Here is an 18,631-nt window from a genome sequence, read left to right as displayed (position 1 = left end):
CTTGTCGCTCGGGATTTAGGGGCTACTGGTTAGGTTTCACGGATGCCCCCACGACCCGTTTTCAAGACCACGGACCGTGAAGGTCCCCATGGTCCTTACTTGGGCGAGGGGTGTTTGAGGGCTAGGCTAGGGAGGCTACTGCCTATATGTCACAGACGCCACCACGGCTCATCGTCAAGGCCACAGACCGTGAAGGTGCTCTGGGTCTAACTTCTGGGCCTAGTGACTTCTAAGCATGACTACGGACAGGTCAATGGATAGTGGACCTTATCACGGTCCGTGAACCCTGCCGTGGTTCACTTATTTAGGTAGTTTTCATCTAAAAATATTCTGGGATTGGTTTTTCAGGTGTTACAATATCTCCTCCTTGGGATCATTCATCCTCTAATGAATACTAAACCAACTGAAATGGAGGGGATGAGCTACAACCCTACCACTAAACACTGAAGACTGATTTCTCACTGAATTGAGTTCTATAAACATGTAAATATGTTAAAAAAACAAGTACAGACTGAAGGAACATAATACTAAGTCTTATTCTATGCATGAATGACTGAAAAACTGAAGACGAACTATTACATCATGCAGGAGTGGAATCGAAAGGAAAGAGGTGAGGATACTTGGACTTCATGGCTGCTTTTGCTTCCCAAGTAGCTCCATCTACGGACTGACTCCTCCACAAAACCTTGATTGAAGCGACTTCTTTGTTTCTCAACCTTCTAACCTGGTGATCAAGGATCTCAACTGGTACATCCTCATAAGAAAGACTATCTTTTACAGCCACACTTTCTAATGGCACTAAAGATGCTGGATTACCCACACACTTCTTCAATAGTGAAATGTGAAAGAATGGATACAACTCTAACACATAAGCCACATCACCAATCCTTTTCAGAATCCTGTAAGGGCCTACATAGCTAGGTCTGAGCTTTCCTTTCTTACCAAATCTCATCACCCCTTTCATAGGTGACACTTTCAAGGAAACCCAATCATCAACTTGGAACTCTAGTTCCCTTCTCTTTACATCTGCATAAGACTTCTGGCGACTCTTAGCTGTCTTAAGTCTATCTCTAATAAGTTGCACTTTCTCTATAGCATAATGGACTGAATCTGGCCCTATCAAGGCTGCTTCACCTACTTCAAACCAACCAACAGGAGATCTGCATCTACGCCCATACAATGCCTCATAAGGGGCCATATGAATGTTGGAATGGTAGTTATTATTTTAGGGGAACTCTATAAGAGGAAAGTGATCATCCCAACTACCCTTGAAGTCGATCACACAAGCTCTCAACATGTCCTCTATGGTCTGAATGGTACGCTCTGCCTGACCATCCGTTTATGGATGAAATGATGTGCTAAGATTAACCTGAGTACCAAGACCTTTCTGAAATGACTTCCAGAAATGAGAGGTAAACTGACGACCTCTATTTGAGATGATAGACAAAGGAACCCCATGCCAGCTGACTATCTCATTAATGTAAAGCTTGGGGTAGTCCTCTTCCAAATCTGTAGTCTTGACCGCCAAAAAGCGAAAAGACTTACTGACTCTGTCAACTATCACCTAAATTGAGTCGTGCTGTCTGCGAGTACGAGGTAAACCTGTGATGAAATCCATGTTGTTCACTACCCACTTCCAAGTAGGAATGTCGATATTTTGAGTCATACCCCCTGGTTTCTGATGTTCTACCTTCACTTGTTGACAATTGGGGCACTTAGCCACAAAATTTGCTATATCCCTCCTCATGCCATTCCACCAAAAGACTTCCCGCAGATCACAGTACAACTTAGTGGCACCTAGATGAATAGAATACCTGGAGTTTTGGGCTTCTGCAAAAATCTGTTGTCTCAACTCGCCCACGTTAGGAACACATAATCGACCCTAGTAGTGAGGCACACCATCTCCACCTTGGGAGAATACCTCAACTCTCTGTTGATGGACTATACCTTCGAGTTTGAGCAATATCAGATCACTATCTTGCTTTTCCTTAACCTCCACTACCGATGAAGATTCTGATCCATTTTGAATTGTCACACCACCAACTGATATGCTCATAAGACGAACTCCTAAACGAGCAATCTTGTGAACATCCTTTTCTAGCTCTTTTCTTTCTTCCTCAACATGTGCTACACTACCCATATATAGTCTGCTAAGGGCATCTGCTACTAAATTTGCCTTACCAAGATGGTAATACACACTTATGTCATAATCCTTGAGGAACACAAGCCATATTCTCTGGCGAAGATTCAACTCTTTCTAGGTGAACACATATTAAAGGTTATTATGGTCTATGAACATATCTACGTGAACACCATACAAGTAGTGTCTCCAAATCTTGAGTGCAAACACCACCACTGCAAGTTCGAGGTCATAAGTCTGATAATTCTTCTCATGCACCATAAGTTGTCTAGAAGAATATGCTATAACCTTACCTCGCTGCATTAACACACATCCTAGCCCGACCCTGGATGTATCACAATAAATCACATATCCATCTGAACCCTCTAGTAGAGTCAAAACAGAGTTGTAGTCAACCTAATTTTCAATTCTGCGAACCTTTTATCACAATCATCTGACCACTGAAACTTTACCATCTTCTGAGTCAACCTAGTCAATGGTGAGGCTATGGATGAAAATCCTTCCACGAACCTTCTGTAATTACCCGCTAGACCCAAGAAACATCTGATATCTATAGGGAAGGTAGGTCTGGGCCATTGTTTCACTGCCTCTATTTTTTGGGAATCCACCCGGATTCCTTCGCAGGATACTATATGCCAAAGGAAAGCGACTGATTGTAACCAAAATTTGCACTTGTTAAATTTTGTGAATAATTGGCGATCATTGAGAGTTTTCATAACAACTGTGAAATGACTCACACGTTCTTCCTCATTCCTAGAGTAAATGAGGATATCATCAATAAAGACGATAACGAACAAGTCCAAATATTTCTTGAACACTCTATTCATCAAATCCATGAAAGTTGAAGGAGCATTGGTTAGTCCAAATGACATAACTACAAATTCGTAATGACCATACCGAGTTCTGAAGGCTGTCTTCGGACTGACACTATCTCTGACTTTGAGGTGATGAAAACTGAGGTCTATCTTTGAGAAATGACTATCACCCTGAAGTTGGTGAAACAAGTCATTAATCCTGGGGATGGGATACTTATTCTTGATTGTAACCTTGTTCAACTGCCTATAATCAATGCACATCCTTAGAGAACCATCTTTCTTTTTCACAAACAACACTGGTGAACCCCATGGCGAAATACTATGTATGATGAAGCCCTTTTCTAGAAGGTCTTTCAACTGTTCTTTCAATATTTTATACTCATCTGCAGTCATTCTGTAACGAGGAATAGAAATAGGCTGGGTATCTGGAAGGATATCAATTTAAAATTTGATTTCCCTTTCGGGAGGAACTCTAGGAAGTTCTTCTTCAAACTCTTCTGGGAACTCAATAACCACAGGAATTGACTCAAGAGTTGGCGTTTCAGAGCTTGAATCCTTAATTCAAACTAGATGATAGAGATAACCCATAGAGATAATATTTCTAGACTTAAGGTAAGAAATGAATCGACCCATAAGCGCTAAGCTACTACCCTTCCATTCTAAGGTTGATTCGTCTTGAAACTTTAAACGAACAATCCTAATTCTACAATTGACTGAGGCATCACAGGAATGTAAGAACCATCCGGGCGAGTGCCTTGGAGGAAAGGAAGGATGCTTTGGATGTGGTCTCACTAAAGCAATCCCAAGTGATAGGAGCTGCATTTGTACCCCTGTTCTCTTTCCACTTAGTATACTAGATATGAGCCACATCCTTAAGTTGGTTAGATACTAACTCAACCTGATCAGTCAAAGTTACCTGCATCACTTTAAAGATCTTCTTGACCTCATCAATGAAGTTTTTGGGATCCTCACCAATCTGCGATCCTAAGAACTCTAGAGGATTCATCTTAACAGAATCTTGCACTATAGCTACATCTGACCCAACATTAGCATTTGTCGAAACTGGAGCCCGCTGATTGTTCTGATTGTTAACACACTGAGCCAACATCTGAATGGCGTTCTGGAATTCTGCATTCAAAACCTCTTGATCTAGGATTGTAGGAGTTGCGTTTGTGTTCCTGGCATTCTCATTCCCAGCGTTAGCTCTACGAGGAGGCATGATCATTAAAACATAGAAAATCGACTTAGAATGGAATTAGAACATACCTTACGCATGATAAGAGTAACTACAAAATGGAGACTTTTCCTAAAATACTTTGTAGCCTCCCTCTCTTTAAATGTGGAGCACTTTACACCAATGAAAAAGACTCTACTTAATGCAGCTTTTTAGACATTCTTGGACTCTTAAGCCTAATGCTCTGATACCAAGTTTGTCACACCCTGAGATACTCCAGAGACGCGAACACGGGACCTACGATCACAAGTGACCCCAAGCTAACCCTGCTAGCATGACATGAGCATACTAAGAATAATAATAACTGATGCCGAAGCTAAATCATGAAAATGAATGTGATTGGGAATACCCATTTACTAAATTGAATGTATCGAATATGAGAGTTTTAATAAAAAAGAAATATCAAACTCAAATACTAAGTTAAAACCAACTATGTCTGAAAATAGCCTCTAACTGACTAGAAATCCTGGGACATGCCCCAGCTAAGTCTAGCGAACTGAAACTAAAATACTGAAATAATGAAAAGATAACATGACTATTGTTCTCGAAGACTCACCACTGATGTTGCTGAACTGGAGATCAAGAATCGATCTAACCGTGATCTGGATGCTGAGAATCTGAACCTACATCACAAAAAATATAGAGCAGAGTATGTGTGAGTGCTTAAAAGGTACGGAGCGTGCATGATAGAGTAATGCTGAAATAAACATATAACTGAACAAGCAATAAAGCAAGATTATAATCTTAATATGATATATATATTGAATATTGAGCTAACTGGATGCAATGACCAAATTTAGACATGCTGATGCTGAATACTGATTATACTGAAATGTGGTCAATGCAATGGAGTCTGACTAAATTGTGGGAGCTACTAATAACCGATAATAAAACCACATGAGCGAAATGTGGAGTCCGATGTATACGCCCTAATGAGAGGACCCAAAACACCCGGCCAAAGGTGTAGAGGCATGCTAGCGTGATAACTAAAATGATACCTACATAGGGCACTTACAACCTACGTGGCTCGTAGTTTTGGGGCTCTACGGGTGACTGACCTTAGTCCAACTCGGTATTATACTACTCCCAATAGCTTAAATGATTAACACATTATGACTGAATTTCTGTAATATACTGTATAGCTCAAAATTGATATGCAAACTAAGAATTCACATTAATATACTGAAAGTAATGCATTCGAAAACTAAGGCATGTATATATGTAATATCTGAGCTAGCATGTGCAATTCAAGAAATAAAGAACTACCAAGCTAGGGTTCGGAAATTCATGCAAGAAATGAAGTAATAACATGATAATTTGATTTGGAACATATAAATAACTAATTCATGATAATTTGCTGAAGTTCTAGAAACCCTAGGACTAGTTAATAATAGGGAATCAAGAATCTGACTGAATGCTAGGGACCTAATGGGCGAAAGGAATCCACTAGTGGAATCGCAAATACCTAGTGATGAATTCCACATAGAAATCTTTCGATTTCGGGGCTGGAACTAATGGAACCTTGTTGCGTTCTTGAACTAGGGTTGCTATCTTCTTTCTCTTCTAATTATTCAATGTTTTGATTAAAGATCTATCTTAGGTAAGTTCTAGTTATGTCTCTAGGCTAAAACTAAACAAAACCACATAGTTTAGGGTTAAAACAACGTTGTTTAGGGGTCCAACGAAATAGGAAAAGACCAAAAGACCCCTAAGTTAAATTGCTGACGAGGCTGACCACGACCACCTTCACAGACTGTGAAATGGACCACGGACCGTGAAGTGGGTCGTGGTCTTTACTTGGTGACTACTCAATTGAGGGTTTGTCTCACTAACCTTACCACGGCCCGTGTGAGGGACCACGGACCGTGAAGGTCCTCATGGTTCTCAGTTAGGCAGAGGTCTAGTGGCTCAGGATTTACGGGGCTACTGGTTAGGTTTCATGGACGCCCCACGACCTGTCTTCAGGACCACAGACCATGAAGGTCCCCATGGTCCTTACTGGGGCGAGGGGTGTCTGAGGGCTAGGCTGGGGAGGTTACTACCTAGACCTCACGGATGCCACCACTGTCCATTGTCAAGGCCACAGATGGTGAAGGTGCCCGTGGTCTGACGTCTAGGCCTAGTGACTTCCAAGTCATGACCACGGGCAGGTCAACAGATCGTGGACCCATATCACGATCTGTGAACCCTGCCGTGGTTCAAAACTTTAGGTAGTTTTCTACAAAACTTTTTCTGGGTCTGGTTTTCGAGGTGTGACAACACTGCTCTAACCTGTAGATTTGATCTTGAGGCGATCATTGAAGTTGCGAGTGATGAGCCAAGCTAAAAAAAACCTCATAAAACTTGGTCCAAGTGAAAAGAGGAGACCTAATTGAACTTGTATAAATGAAGCGACGCCACGACTTACTAGTTGACCCATCTAACATATACACCATGAATTTGGCGCCTCTCGACTCCACTAGACCTAGAATATGATGTCGCTAATTACAACTTGTAAGAAACTTGTGGGTGTCCCCACCCACATCCCCAAAAATCTTTAGAGGTTAGAGTATGTGAAACACTCCAATCATCTTTTTAATTAAAGGTATGGCTTCGGCCACATTCACGGTTTGGGCACCTCTAGGTGGTACCTGGACCTGGGGTGCATCTATTGTAGGTTAATCCTGTGGTTATAGTGCAACTGCAGCTCTAGTCTGTTGCATGCCCCAAGCTCAATCAGAAGTTGTACAATGGTTGCCTAAAGGTACAGAGCGATAGAAGGTGCAGGTAACGACTGAGATCTCCTCAACCCCGCTGATTAAACAGAAACTTAAACTACTAGAGGGTTAGCTAATGGCTTCAGAATTCTCTCTCTTCAGGGCCAGTGTTGCACTCCTAGCCAGCTGTAGAGGTCGACCCTTTCCTCGAGCTATCGTATGTCCTGTATGATCTATCCTCTGAAAAGAATGAAACAAATGTGATTTCAAGAAACCAACTACACACACGCTGCATGAAAGTGATACAAAAAAGGATAAATCCCAAAAGACACCCTATAGCCTCCTAAAGATAGGACACAAATGTCTTTACACCGATCCATAAATATCTTATTTGTATTAGCTCTGTACAAGTGAGACAGGCAAATCTATGTCTCTGATACCAACTTTTTATGAGCCGATTCCTCGAGTCATGAGGGCATACACTATAACCCTCAAGTAGAGAAACTAATGTGTAGCCTAGAATAGCAAGTAATAAGTATAGCGGTATAACTAATTAGAAATCAAACTAAACAACCAAACAAAACAAAAGCAGGAGCAAACAAAAAACTATATACAAAAGGTCCCTCCCACAACCTAGAAATCAGAAGTACATAGTTGTCTAAAACTAAGAGTGAAAATCACAAAAGTGGACAATAACAAAGATTGTTCAAAAAGGAAAAAGACTAGCTAAATAAGTAAAGAATGAGATAAGCTGATGCAAGACTCCATGTGCCCACACTTATCTCTAAATCTTTAATTCTTCTAATTGCACACACAATTACCATACCTACATGAAAAAAACAAATAAAGATTGTAGAATGTGTATAAAACTAGGTACTTTTTTGATATCACGTGTTGACTGAGCAAGACAGGTAAAAACAATATGAAATGATAGAATCTAGAAACAGACAGAGGTCAAAACGGATATGAAATAAAGCGTACGAGCATACCGAAAGTAAATCTAAGTACACCTAAGCTAAACCTAACTGACCCCTATAAGCCTAGAGCATACACTCATGCACATATTTAAATGAAATTCAAATAGACCCTGTAAGCCCGACAAATACAAATAGTAACTAAGTCGACAAGAGAGAAAGCCACCACAAATCTAAACCCAAAAAATAGAATTCAGGCTCCTAACCCAAGTAACCACAATATCTAGCAATCTAGTCAATTTCTTGCCAAGCTAGCAAGAGTGATAATCAATCTAGGTCGCCCAACCAGCTAGTCCACACTTAGCCCAATTAGAAACACTGACATGGGCACGTGTCGACTCCAAAAAGGGTCTAAAAATATCAAAGCCGCCCATCTAGACAGACCACTTTAAAGCCATCCAACTAGAAAGAGTGTCCCGAGTGGTGTTGACTCCCAAAATGATGTCGAATATGAGATCCATTAATACTAAGCCACCGTGGATCAACATCCCCTCACAAGGAATCACAAGAAGTATCCATCCTTAATAACCCTAATCCAAGGTCGCCCAAGAAAGAACAAAACCTATGGTAACACATCAGAGGTCAAAATGGATATGAAAGAAAGCATACGAGCATATTGAAAGTAAATCTAAGTACATCTAGGCTAAACCTAGCTGGACCCCTATAATCCTAGAATGTACACTCATGCACATGTTAAAATGAAACTCAAAAAGACCCCCATTAGACCGACAGGTATAAAGAGTAACTAAGTCAAGAGAGAAAGGCACCACAAATCCAAACCCAAGAAACAAAAGTCAGGCTCCCAACCCAAGTAACCAAAATATCTATTAATCTAGTCAACTTCCAGCCCGGCTAGCAAGTGTGATAATCAATCTAGGCCGCCCAGCTAGATAGTCCATTCCTAAGAAGGTTGATTCCATCCTTGTAGAGGGACATGCAAACTAGCTTTCCTTTTTACGAACACAAACAATAGGTTAAGGGACGATGAGCTATTTCTTGTTCTAATCAATGGTTGGCACATAATTTTATTTTAATAACAAGTTATCCTCATCAAAACAAAAAAAATTCAACAAAAACAAGAGCAAGAAACTAGGAATACAAAACATTATGACTAATTAGTCTAAAGGAAATAATTGCACTTGTTGGAAAAGCTAACAAATGCTTCATTATATTTGAGGTATTACTAGAACAACTATTTCAATCCTTATGGACCTTTATTGCGTCAAAACTACATGTACGACTACAAAATGGTATAACCTTGACATTCTTTAAATTATGTAAGGAAACTTTGAATATGTTTTGTTCAATTGAGAGGTACTTGTCTTCAAGCAAATTAATGTCTTCGCCTTAAAAAAAGCATGGTACTATAAATACAAAAAAGGACAAATCGGGTTAGGTGATAAGCTTAAAAACTATAATAATGAAGTTGAAGTCGTTGAGGGAGTAAAGGATCAATATATATTAGACATAAAAAATTGTGAATTGAAAACATCCTGGCATATCAGGAAATATCATTAGGTTTTCCAAATTACGAGTCGACCTTAAGAGGTTGTCGAGGGGAAGGAAAGTTTTGAAATACAAGAATTTCTTGTCAACCATCTGCATTACAGTAAGAAGATGTCTTCCTATTCCAACATCATACTGGAAATCACCTGAATAGAAGAATGAGGCAGAATAAAGGTAAGTGCATTGATTTACAGGGTTTACAAACTAAACAAATAGTGATTTCACGTTCTTGTAACACCTTATAGCTTAGACAATTAAAGCAACTAATATTTTACCTCACGTACTAAATTAAAACTATATGATTTAATTCAAAGAAAGTGAATCAATAGATAATTAATCAGGTAAATTGAAACAATCGTGACCCCCATCGTACAATCAAGTTGATAGGAAGAAAACAAGACCTCAATTCACAATCAACATTAAAAGACTAGAGACATTTACGCCTGATAACTGACCTCGGTAAACTAAGATGAAAATATTAGCTCATTAACAACGAACGCTTGGCAAAACTTGTTTTCATTCATTTCATCTAATTCATCATAGTAGAGATCAAAATTTGTGTGGTTCAAAGATGACAAGTTCGTGAGCTGAGTTTTCATATGATTAAAACCCCGGAAATCGTTAAATGTTCAACATATGGAGCAACAATTTCAAAGCAACATGTATCACCTTTGTGTGAATACCAATCCCTGCCAGGATGATCATGATGGATCAAATGCAGTCATTATTAATCTTGACAGTGCACAAAGTCATTTCCTTAACGGATGATATACTGCCTCCCTTTATCTCCTCTACCATTAAAAATTTCAGTCAAAACTTTATGTTTAGATGTAATGGTGGTGTTTCTTATTTTCCCGTAATTGACAAGTGGATTGAACTTGTTGTGAATAAGAAAGTGGAGGATTTACACCTGAATATATGTTATAAAATTGCTTATCCGACTGGCATCATGACCAACCATACTGCTTGCCAGAAGTTCTTTGTAGTAGTTCATCGGTTATAAAACTCAACTTCAATAATTGCAGAACATTAGAAGAATGCGTACTAAATTGGACATCTCTGAAGAGTTTAATGCTGGAAAGATTGTTATTCCGGGATGAACACATTAAACAAATAATGTCAAATTGTCCTTAATTGGAATCTTTGAATCTATATGGATTTTGTGGTTTTAATCTATGGAATTTTTGCAAACGATTAAAACCAAAAAATCCATATAGATTCAATGATTCCAATTGAGGACAATTTGCCATTATTTGTTTAACGCATTCATCTCGGATAAACAAATTTTTCAGCGTTAAACTCTTCAGAGATGTTTAATTAAGTACGCAATCTTCTCATATTATGCAATTATTGCACTTATGTTTTTTAACAGATGAACTACTACGGAGAACTTCTGGAAAGCTATAAGATTGGTCATGCCCAGATGGATAAACAATTGTGTAACGTATATTTAAGCGTATATCCTCCACTTTCTTATTCACATAAACTTCAAGCCACTTTTCAAATTACGGGAAAACATGACAGACCATCATCATATCTGAACACATAGTTTAGAATGAACATTCTAATGGCTAAGGAAAGGTAGTACATTATCCGTGATAAAAGTACATTCTAATGCACTGCTGAGCCATCTAAACGACCATACTCCTCAGTGTCAAAAACAACGTTGTTGATAAAAGTCCAAAAGTATTGACTATCTTCAGAGAGAGTAGATGTTCTGAACGTGTCTGTTATGGACAATAAAGAAACAATTTGGACAATAAGAGCATATGGTTGCTTACTAATCCTATCAATTTCTTAACATTCTATCTCAATTCTTTGGTTTTTTTTCTGAGGTAAGTTTTCAATAAAGAGACTTTCAGAGGTGCCAGAGAATTGGTCTTGGTTGCTCATGTTGTTAAAATTGTATTACTATTGCTACCTGAAATCACAACGTCAGCTAACCACTCAACGGCAAAAAAGTACACTAGAATTTGTTTCTGAAGAATAAGAAGAATTTCAGAAATTTTGTTGTTAAAAAATAAGAGCAAACACATATATTTATAAACAACAAACAATAGCGTAAACACGTGCTTATTGTGCTTTATTGGAAAAGTCAAAACCCCTTGGAAAGCCACAATCCTTCAGAATAATCACAACTTTTTCCTAAAGTTACAAAAGTCACTATCTTTCGGAAAAGTCACAACTCTTCATTTTCCTTTAAACCGTTTAAAACCAAAAAGTCATGCTACTTCTCTTTTGTTGAGAAACAACACAGGGCTAAGAAGGAGTGGAAATTATCATACATCAATACCGAGAATAAATTTACTCGTAACTATAATTTCTATAGACAATTTTTGTTTCTTTTTTTTTGCTTATTCTTTCTTTAATGTCCAACTAACAAAGTTATATCACATGACACTCTTTTTTAATGTGATAATATATAATATGCATTAATATATTATTCCTTTAAAAATTAGGGGTCGCGAAAGGGAAAAATTAAGGAGTAGATTACAATTAAGGTGAGGAGTTGAATGATCTCACCAAAAAAAGTGAAAATTTAGTAGTCAATGTTACTACGATTATCCCATGAAATACTATATAATTACAATTTTATGCGATTTAAACCATAAGAAAGAGCAATAAGGCATATAAACTTAAAGTTTACAAGTCCTGTATTTTAGTAGACAAAATTATTCATCAAAATTCAAACATAAAACTTTTGAAATGAAATTAGGATAAAGGATACATACACAATGTATACTTTGGTTGCCCTTTCAAAATCTTAATGTTTTGTTTTGATGTTGTTGAATGTATGTATATTTTCATGAAAGGGCTAATGTCACACTACTTATATAATAGCCATGGAGTTGACCAGTTAATTTTTTTCTATTTTTGGTCAGATCATAGAAAGAATATATATAAATTAATTAATTAATGAGATCTAGACATTCAAGATAATTATATCTTTAATGCATCTTAGTTGATTATTTATCCTAAATAGGTTTCTGATGTCATGCTAAAATCATCATTGACGTAATAATTTACTTCTTACACATTTGAAAAAGATATAGTCCCTTGTTTCAATTTTTCACACCTATTTTCCCTTTTAATCCGTTTAAAATTATTATTTTCCTTTTTATAATTTTAAATTATATTTTAATCAATAAAAGATAACGAGAGAGGCGACAAACTCACATGCATCATCATGACGACAACTTTATGTTAAATGAGATGTTACTGACGTCTCCACATTGCATTTTTATTTTATAGGTGTAGCAATTCATACGATTTGATTTCCATTATGCAAATAATTTCTATTGATTTAGCTTAATGACTATATAGTTGTTATTTTACAACATTGCATTAAAAAAAGAAACATGGTCAAGATATTGAGTTCTCTAAAAAATCTCTATATATATGTTGATAGATACTCGAGAAGTTGAGTACTTAGAGGAGAAATAAATTAATGATGACATGACAATATTCTAAGTAAAGTTTTGACAATAATAAAGTGAACCAGGTTCACAAGCTTGTACCAGAACTAAGATAAAAGAGCAGGAAAGAAGAAATAACGCGTCGAAGACAAACACTCCTAATTAAGGCAAAATAGTGAAGAAGACTCTTTATACAGAAGGAAAATATTTTTAGGAAAAGAATTACTTTCCGTGTAGGATTCAATTAGTGTTGAATCCGCCCCTATAAAAGGATCTTTGACACAGAGAAAAACAACTTTTGAAATTCATAAATTGAGAGAATTTAGTGGCGAGAGCAATGCAACACTATAAAATATATGACAGAAGAAAGAAGAAATACAACTAGGTTTTTCTTTCAACAGACCTAGTTTGTATTGGTTAATCTTAGAATTATTGTTTAGAGATAATTGTACTAAGAGTGAAAGAGAATTTGTGAGGTCTTGTAACAAAAAGTGAGTTTGGCTTCTTGGAGAGTAGAGTATACGATTTTAGTTAATTGTTGAACAGTTAGAGTGAGTTATTTTGGGTTGGGTATTATGTTGATGCAGGACAAGAATGTTATAGCTTATGCCTCACGTCAATTGAAGGTGCATGAGAGGAATTTTCCAACGCATGATTTAGAGTTTGCAGCAGTAGTGCTTGTTTTTAAGATCTGGTGACATTACCTCTATGGTGTCAAGTGTGAAGTGTTTACCGTTCATCGTAGTTTATAGCATGTGTTCACTAAAAAGGATCTAAATTCAAGAAAATGAAGGTGGATGGAGTTACTTAAAGATTATAATGTCAACATTCAATACCATTCAGGTAAGGCTAATGTAGTGGCAGACACTTTGAGTCGAGAAACGGTTAGTATGGGTAGTTTAGTTTGCTTAAGTGTAACCAAGCGACCTTTGGCTAAAAAAAATTAAGACCTTAGAATCGAAGTTCATGCACTTGGGCATCTCAGAAAGAGGTGGGGTGTTATATAGTATTGAAGTAAGGGTCACATTCATTGAGGAGATCAAGGCCAAACAATTTGATGATGAAAATTTGAAATAACTTAAGAAGAAGTCTACGATTGGTAAGGCACAAGACACCACTCTTGATGCGGAGGGAGTGCTCAATTTTAAAAGGAGAATATATGTTCCTATAGTAGATGACTTGATTCAAAAATTGTTTGGCAGAATCTCATGGTTCGCGATATTCTATTAATCTGGGTGTGACCAAAATATACCGAGATTTGAAGCAAATATATTAGTGGCCGGTCATGAAGAGAGATATAACGGAGTTTGTGGCTAAGTATCAAAATTGTCATCAAGTGAAGTATGAACATCAAAGGCCTGCAGGGTTGCTTCAAAGAATTTCAATTTTGAAATGGAAGTGGGAGAGGATAGCCATGGATTTTTTGGTTGGCCTTCCCAAGACTTTGGGGAAAATTGATTTTATTTGGGTAGTGGTTGATAGATTTACTAAGTCAACCCATTTTATTCCGGTAAGAATAGACTACAATGTTGAACAATTGGCTAAGGTGTATGCGAAAGAGATAGTCAAGTTGCATGGGGTGCCCCTTTTTATCAGCTCAAATCGTGGTACGCAGTTTACCTCCAAGTTTTGGAGGAAATTACATGATGAATTGGGCACACAACTCACTTTTAGTATAGCCTTCCATCCACAGACGGATAGACAGTCAGAAAGGACTATTCAAGTGTTACAAGACATGTTGAGGGCATGTCTGATTGATTTTGGAGGGCATCGGAATAAGTTCTTACCTTTGTGTGAATTCTCTTATAATAATAGTTATGACTCCAACATTGATATGGCACCATTCGAAGTACTTTATGGGAGGGATGTAGATCACCCATAGTATGGTTCGAGGCTGGAGATGTCAAACCTTTGGGGGTGGATTTAGTAAAGGATGCTCAAGATAAGGTGAAGAGTATTCAAGCAAAGCTTTTAGTGGCCCATAGTAGATAGAAAAAGTATGTAGACCATAAGGTAAGAGATATGAGTATTTAGACCGATGAGAATGTTCTTCTTAAGGTGTCACCCATGAAAGGGGTGATTTGATTTGGTAAGAAGGAAAAGCTTAGTCCAAGATTCATTGGTCCATTTGAGATTCTTGAATGTGTGGGACCGGTAGCGTATAGATGGGCTTTAACTGCTAACCTACCGGGAGTTCATCTGGTATTTCATGTGTCCATATTGAAGAGATATCATGGTGATGCAGATTACATCATTAAATGGGACTCAATTGTGTTAGACAAAGACCTCTAATATGAGGAGGAACCGATTGCAATTCTTGATTGTGATATGCATAAGGTGAGGACCAAGGAGATTAAGTCCGTGAAAGTTCAATGGAAGCATCATCCAGTCGAGGAAGCTACTTGGGAAACAGAGAGGGATATACAAGACAAGCATCCCTAGTTGTTCATCGATTCAAGTACTACTTCATTCCTTCCTTAGCCTATTTTTCTTAAGTTTTGTCATTTCGGGACGAGTGATTGGTAAATTGGTATCTATTGTGACTACCTGTTCTCTTTGTTGTAGAAAAGCCAACGGGGAAACATTTTGGGCCGGAAAACATTTTTGTAGTATTTGGATTTTTTCAACCTAGTCCAAATTTGGATGAAATCGGAGTCTGTGAGGTCCAAGGAAATCTGGTAGCAATTGGGTGATCTAATTTTGAATTTGATCACATGAGTAGATAGATAAGTCGTTAAGGAATCCGTACGACTTTACGGAATTGAATGCGGGGGAGTAGAATTCTTGGAATTTATCTTAGTTAAACGGTATTTTCTTAGTGCCGTTGGTTGAAGGTGTGTTGTAAAATGGAGGTCTTGGATTTATTAAACTAGCTCACTGTTTCGTGCAAGCCGCTTTGATGGTGATTTTGGTCGCTCTGGCGGGGCAGCTGTAGTGGGGTGAGGGCCGTTGTAGCAGGCCCGACGCAACTTAAAGTCGTAAATAAACCCAAAAACATCTTTATTCTGCACTATTCAGTTTTTAGAGCTAAGGAACAAACCCTAGACGATTCTTGACAGTTTTCACCATTCCTAAGGCTAAAGGTAAGATTTTTACTCCCCGAATCCATTTTTGATCCGTAGAACGTAATCTAATGTGTAATTATCGATGGGGGAGGATTTTGATCTAGAATTTATGGTGGAAACAACCCTAATTTGGATACTTAAGATCATAGGTATTATATAGGGTTGTTAGAATTGTTAGTAATCTTGGTAATTAGTGATTGTTTATTGATTCCCGTATTATAAAGAATGTTTGTAGACCAAGAACAAGCGGAATGAATCTGAAATGGGAAGAATCAAGTTTCTTAGGGTTTCAATCTTGTTTCGAGGTAGGTGATAGTTGTGATTCTATGATTGTGTGATGTATGTTTGTTCTTGCTGCATTATGATACATGTATGCATCCGAATATTGCATTATTGATCACACTCATTGTAAATGAAGATATTCAATAATGGTATGCCATGAAATCATTACCTGATTGTATGATGATGAGAATGTACTTTGTGATTTTTATTGTGACTTGTTGAAAGGATCGGGTATTGCATTCCGACACACTAACTAGGATCGGTTGCCACATTCTGACATAATTATGGGATCAGTTGCCACATTTCGGCATAAACATTGGATCGCATACCATGTTTTGGTATGCTAACTATTTGGGTTTGGATTACATGAGAGGACCAATGATTTGACATAACTGTGTAGCTTGAGAAATGTGAAATGTGTTGTTGTTCTTAATGGGGTTGACATTGTATATATTAGGTATTTGCATGTGATTATATTTTTGTTTTGACTTATGTATGTTACACTTAATAGGATAGCCGTGTGATCCTTCCAATACATTATGGTTGTGTACTGATACTGCACTTGCTCTTTCTTTGTTGAGTACAAGGCATCTTCAGGTAGCTATTGACAAACCCCGCTTAGAAGATCAATGATCGTTAGAATTCAAGGGTGAGCCACTTCGTTTGGGCTGCCACGAGTTCTCTTTCCGTCTATGTCCACATTTTGGACATAGACTTTTCTAGTTAGTTGTTAGTTCGTTAGTTTGGGATTGTGACCCTTCTTGTTTAGACTTTTGGATCATTTTTAGATGTTTTGGTACATTGACTTTCAGGTTCTAGGTAGTATTTCCGCATTTTTGTTAAGATATTAGACTTTTGTTTGGAATTTATGGGAACTCTCTATTTCTTTCAATAGTATTGAGCATGCTTCCATAAGTTAACTACTTTAGTTTTTGGGTGCTTGGTTTGGGCTGTAGTAGTGGTTCTCCCACCGGAGTGGTAGTGTGGGTGCAAATAACGACGGTCTGGGTCGTGACACCTTCCAACAACCATGAAAAGGTACACGTCTTTCCCCTATTTTCTTTCATGAATATTGTGGGTTTTCCTTTCAATTTGAAGTGTTTCTATTTAGATTTGCAAATATTCCTTACCGCAGATGCTTTTTTTGTGGGATTTTTAGGATTTATATGTTTTTTTAATGTTCACCTTTTTATAAATTACCACCTTCTTCTGAAAGATAATTTTTATTTAGTTGATTTGTTAGTGTTTGTGCTTGCTGCGTGTTTCGAAGGTCTACCACCTTCTGCATCTTCTATTTAAAAAATTTAGATCCACCGCCTTCCACATCTTCCATTCCAAAAATCATAGTTTTATGTTCTAGATAGGTCTACTCCTTCAAACAACAAGGAAAAGCTACACCTCTTTCCTCCATTTTCTTTCGTGAATATTATTGGTTTTCCTTTTAGTCTGAAGTGTTGCTATTTAGATTTGCAAATCTTACTTTCGGAGGTGTTTTTTTTTGCAGGATTTGTTGGATTTATATGTTTTTGAATGTTCTCTTTGTTATAAATTACCACCTTCGACTTAAAGCTAATTTTTAATTAGTTGATTTGTTTGTATTGGTGATTTCTGCGTGTTTCGAAGGTCCACTGCCTTCTACATCTTCTGTTCCAAAAATGTAGATCCCCCGCCTTCCACATGTTCCATTCCAGAAATCTTAGTTTTATGTTCGAGAGAGGTCTACTCCTTCCAACAACAAGGAAAAGGCATACCTATATCCCCCCTGTTTTCTTTCATGAATATTATGGGGTTTCCCTTCAATATGAATTGTTGCAATTAAAATTTGCAAATATTCCTTACCGGAGATGCATTTTTTGTTGGATTTGTAGGATTTATATTTTTTTCAATGTTCTCTTTGCTATAAATTACAGGCTTATACTTAAAGTTAATTTTTATTTAGTTGATTTGTTATTGTTTGTGCTTGCCGCGTGTTTCGAAGGTTCACCGACTTCCAGATCTTCTATTCAAAAAATTTAGATCCCCCGCCTTCCAATTCATCCATTCTAGAAATCTTAGTTTTATGTTCCAGAGAGTTCTAGTCCTTCTAACAATAAGGAAATGGTACACCTCTTTCCCCCGGTTTCTTTCATGAATATTGTTGGTTTTCCTTTCAATCTGAAGTGTTGCTTTTCAGATTTACAAATCTTCCTTACTGGAGGTGCGATTTTGCTGGATTTACATGTTTTTCAATGTTCTCTTTGCTATAAATTACTACCTTGTACTTAAAGGTAATTTTTATTTAGTTGATTTGTTAGAGCTTGTGCTTGCCGCATTTTTCGAATGTTCACCACCATCCACATCTTCTATTCCAAAAATGTAGATCCTCCGCTTTCCACATCTTCCATTCCATAAATCTTAGTTTTATATTCTAGAGAGATCTACTATTTCGAACAACATGGAAAAGGCACACCCCTTTCCCCTGTTTTCTTTCATTAATATTGTAGGTTTTCCCATCAATCTGAAG

The 18,631-nt window shown here is 37.4% G+C and overlaps 1 protein-coding gene and 1 pseudogene across 1 annotated transcript in view; one reads left to right on the top strand and one right to left on the bottom strand.

The window, feature by feature from the left end:
- LOC125862275 (anthranilate phosphoribosyltransferase, chloroplastic-like) overlaps nt 1-18,631 on the top strand; it is a 1,111,005-nt gene that overhangs the window by 406,829 nt on the left and 685,545 nt on the right. The window lies entirely within an intron of this gene.
- On the bottom strand, nt 8,678-8,823 carry LOC125863465 (U6atac minor spliceosomal RNA; annotated as a pseudogene).

Source organism: Solanum stenotomum, chromosome 4, assembly GCF_019186545.1.
Source record: "Solanum stenotomum isolate F172 chromosome 4, ASM1918654v1, whole genome shotgun sequence".
Classification (NCBI taxonomy): Eukaryota; Viridiplantae; Streptophyta; class Magnoliopsida; order Solanales; family Solanaceae; genus Solanum; species Solanum stenotomum.
Note: the sequence above shows the minus strand (reverse complement) of the source record. Positions and strands in the feature narration are given on the sequence as shown.